This window comes from Coptis chinensis, chromosome 4 (assembly GCF_015680905.1).
Source record: "Coptis chinensis isolate HL-2020 chromosome 4, ASM1568090v1, whole genome shotgun sequence".
NCBI lineage: Eukaryota > Viridiplantae > Streptophyta > Magnoliopsida > Ranunculales > Ranunculaceae > Coptis > Coptis chinensis.
The window spans coordinates 31,025,800-31,029,995 of record NC_141459.1 but is presented as its reverse complement, the minus strand read 5'-3'; the positions used below and the strand labels follow the sequence as shown (position 1 = coordinate 31,029,995).

Below are 4,196 nucleotides of genomic sequence, written 5' to 3'. Positions count from 1 at the left end.
TTTAAAGAGGCGCACCCGAGTTGCCCAACGTAGCTTGAGCCGCCAGCACATAGAGGCGTGGGCGAGCTAGCCGTGCACGACCCAATGTAAAGAATTACTGATAAAATTTATGCACAGGAAGTGGTAGTTCATCTTTTGCAGCTTATTTGCTGAGGTGCTCTAACTTGACTCTGCTAAGATACATAGCTCTTCCACTGTGATAAGAAACTTTGCTGTACAACACAATGTTAAAGAAATCCACTGTGAGCAAGAATAAACATATTACTTCCACTAAATTTTAATTCTAATTGATATATTAAAGTACATTGATATACTAAAGTATATCATCAATTTTCAGCCTAGAATTTGTTGAAAATTGTGTATGCGCGACTGCTCATGCCAAGGTTTTGTTCCATAGTTGGAAAGCTAGCTTTACGACCTTCAATAGCGTTGGTGTCTATTTCTATAGGCGCATATAAGCATGGTCGTTGGTCAGAGGCTGAATTCAGATCACTTGAGAGATAACTTTGACAAGGGATCTTAGACTCTTAGGTAGGTTGTTTATGTTTATAACTTTGAAAGGTATAGTGTGGATGTTTTAGGTAGCCAGTACTTAGGATTAGTGTTTGATAGTTTACTCTATTTGTGGTTTTAATCTTTTCGAATGGTCCTTTATTTGGAAAATTTTGTTGTGCTTGATTAAATTATTGTCTTTGTAGTTTGTACCATTAAGTGTAGTATTAGGCTTTCATTCATACATGTGTTTGGGTTGTCACTTATTTCAACCATATATTTTACCTAAAACCAAAAGAGTTAATGCCTAATGGTCTCTTGTGTGAACTTTTAAAATAGGTGGTGTTAGAGTCATTTTTTGAAAGTCTTAGATATATATGCTTTGAATTCCTTTATTTTGACCTGAAAAATCTGGTTGTGATGGGCTTTCTATTTATGCTGCAAATCATATGGCATACAGTTCATTTCGATAGCTTTTTTTAAATTTAAATGGTTGTACATTTCATGCCAATGGTTGTGCAATTGAGGCAATGGTCACGTGGAACTATTTTTATTAACTCATGGTTCACCATGAATGGCATAATACTAATAAACATCAAGAATTAGATTGAACAATATTTTTCATATTTTCTTAGCAAAAGTTGTTTGATATATTTTGGCACATGTTTTAATCTCATTTTTTTAGAGATGACCAAAGCTGTAATGTGGTACTCTAGAAAAATGAATCGAGGGTAATACATAGTGGAGCTAAGCACAAGCGGATTGCATTTTAAGAGGTAAGCAATATGTAAACATGTAGTTCTATTGTGGTTTACTCCAACCAGTTTTTTTTTTTTTGGGTTAGTTAGACTTACTCCCCAATTGCAAGATCCAACGGTTACGAGATGATTTTTTTTTCAGATGAAAAAATCTGACCGTTGGATCACTCAAATGGGGAGGGGGGGGGGGGGTTTAACACTAATTGCAACTAGTAATGGGGGTAAGTCTAACTAACCCTTTTTTTTTTTTGTAATATCTTTGTTGGCGTGGTTATCTTTGTTGGTGCGGTTAGTTGTAGGAGCTCACTTAAAATTATAATGTAGTTTTTTTAGGGTGATCTTGGACATACCCAACAAAACACTCCCATACCCCAAACTAACATAAATTTTTGCCATACCCCAATAACTGCTCTAAATCCAATAATATCTCCCAAATAATTTGGGGTATTTCCAATAGGGGCAGAAGATTTTAAAAAAATAACACATGTTTGTTTTGGTACCCATTTTTCCGTTTTTGTTAGGGAAATTTTCTTTACGTCCATTCTTCTTCCCCCGCTCTACCAAAGGGAAAAACAAAAAAGAACAAAAAAGAAACCTCTTTCAAACCTTGCAAACACAGTGGCTATAACAACAAATTATGCCTGAAGAACTTCAGTGGCTATAGCTCGAAATGATTTTTTTTTTTGGAAATTTGATCTCCGTCATACCCACAGGTTATAAGCAAAATTTCATTTATAATTACAGGAAGAAAGTATCTAGCCTGCAAAAGGAGCGTAAGGATTTGCAATCAATGATTGATGCTCTACAAGAAGGTATTAATTTCATATCATATTATCTCTTGCTTCCCCTTGGTATTCAAATTCTTAATTTCATTTTGAAATATCCATGTGTGTATGTAAGTTCCATTGATGCAAGGCCTTTGATATTGTACCGAATACCATTTGTCGCATCTACAAACCCCCCCAAACATGATTCAAAACTCCACGGTGAAAAACAAAAGGTCCAGACCATGACTTGATCACCTGGTTTGTGGTATGTGACATGAAGCTTCGGTTATTTTGATTTGTAGCAGATGTGTAATTGGTTTTGATATTTATACCTTTCTTTTCAGCTTCCTTTGAAGATACACCACGACAACCTTTCAGTTAGAATGTACTTTTAACCTGTAGAACCTACTTTCTTATAGCAATATGAATGCCATTTAGTATAGCTTCAAGTGTGCTGTAGCAAGAACTGCCAGTCCACCACTGAAAGCAGGAGCTTGAGCTCCAAAGTGGTCCCTAAACACTCCTCCAAAATCCTGCTCTCACCGTTGAGATATGCCATGAGTGTTGTTGTTCCACAAGTCTTCTGTTTAGTGTATACGCAGGATACTCCTTAACTAACTCAACAATTTTATTATTGCAGGACAAAGCAGCATTTGCTAATATTTTAAAGAAAATTGCAAAGATTCAGAAGATCAACGGCTCCAGCTTTGTTATCTTGAGAGAGAAATAATATTTTGGCTGTGGGACTTCTGAGGGATAATATTTATTTTTATACAGAACATCCATTGTTAGTTTAGTACACAAACTTCGGTATTGCTAGGTGGGAGGATGATGCTTGTGAAGGTTGTCTCATTACTTTAGCCTACTTTATCCTCCACCAAGAATTCAGTACGTTGCTATTAGGGCTCCAACATGGTGGTTGATAGTGAAGTTATTCATTTTGTTTTCGCTTTGTGATGTGGAACTGAGCTGCAGATATGGCAACTTTTACTGATCTGTGCGAAAATTTGATACATGCCAAAACTAGAGTAAGCTAGTTTGCAACTTTTGTGATGATAGCAAAGGTCAAGTATCTAGGAATACATTTTCTGCAATGTTCTCCTGGTTTCGCAGCAACGATAGGAATACATTTTCTGTAGATGTGACTAGTCCCTGTGTCAGATTTTTTTCTTTTACACCTTTATACTTGTTTTGTTTATATTAGTTATCTTTTTTCAGAGAAAAAGCTTTTGCAGTCCAAACTACAGAAAGCAGTTGGAAGTTCAAAATATGTTGAAGTTGTGAAGACCGCATCGGTTGTGAAAAATGTGTCAACGTCTACAGAGGACTTGGGTATTTATTGTAGCTTTTCCCTTTGTAGGTCTTTGGTTTAAATCACTGGTTTGGAGAGGATTTTGGTCCAAAAGTTTATCTGTATTTCTTGTCTCCAGGTTTTGAAGATTTTGAGTTGGTGCACGCCATGAGTAGTGATGTTGATACAGTGGAAAACATAGTCATGAAATGCAAAATGATGCATTTTTGTCCTATATTACTAGTCCTGGAAATAATCAATTGCATTTTCCTGTTGTATCTGTTGCCATCCCACCTGCTTAATTGAGAATGATTGGAAGCATTAATTCATTGATTTCTGAGGTAGTCTATTGTTTCCTCCTTCCAGTTCATCCATCGGAATTTAATCATGCTTTCAGCATTGGAGGACTTGATTGAATGTACTCTTTAACCAGTCTATTGTGCACTCTATCAACTGTTGCATGAATTTATTTCTCTATGATAAATATGAATGTGATTCATTTACATTTTGTCATATGACTTCACTTTTGCTATGTGTAATGGATCTTTAGCTTAAATGGAAAAAGCGCTTGAGAATTGGACCATGTTTCCAATGTATCTCAAGAGATGGTGGTTCAAGTCCACCAAGATCCTTCAATGATTTGTAGAAATATCGTCTAACTAGTGGTTCTGTTTTCTCTTTAGTGCACTTTTTTGCCTGTTTTCTATCTAAATCTCAAAACTAGAGGAAATCAAATACAAACCTCACAGCAAAGATGATGTGCTTCTGAAAACATTTGAGCAGAATTAACGATAAATAAAGCCCTGATATCATCAAGGGTCTCAAAATTCTTTTCCTTCAGTTTTTTCTTGTATTTTCAGGTATCAGTAGACTGTTATAGAACAGAGA

The 4,196-nt window shown here is 35.8% G+C and overlaps 1 long non-coding RNA gene across 2 annotated transcripts; it reads left to right on the top strand.

Moving 5' to 3' along the window:
• Positions 1-1,766: 1,766 nt before the first annotated feature.
• Positions 1,767-3,736, top strand: LOC147503173 (uncharacterized). Of its 2 annotated transcripts, XR_015220136.1 has the most exons (4): positions 1,767-2,062; positions 2,658-3,045; positions 3,236-3,349; positions 3,448-3,736. It is a non-coding gene; the product is annotated as an uncharacterized LOC147503173 (long non-coding RNA). The 2 variants fall into 2 exon arrangements; XR_015220135.1 differs by having other exon boundaries at positions 2,658-3,349.
• The last annotated feature ends 460 nt before the right edge of the window (positions 3,737-4,196 follow it).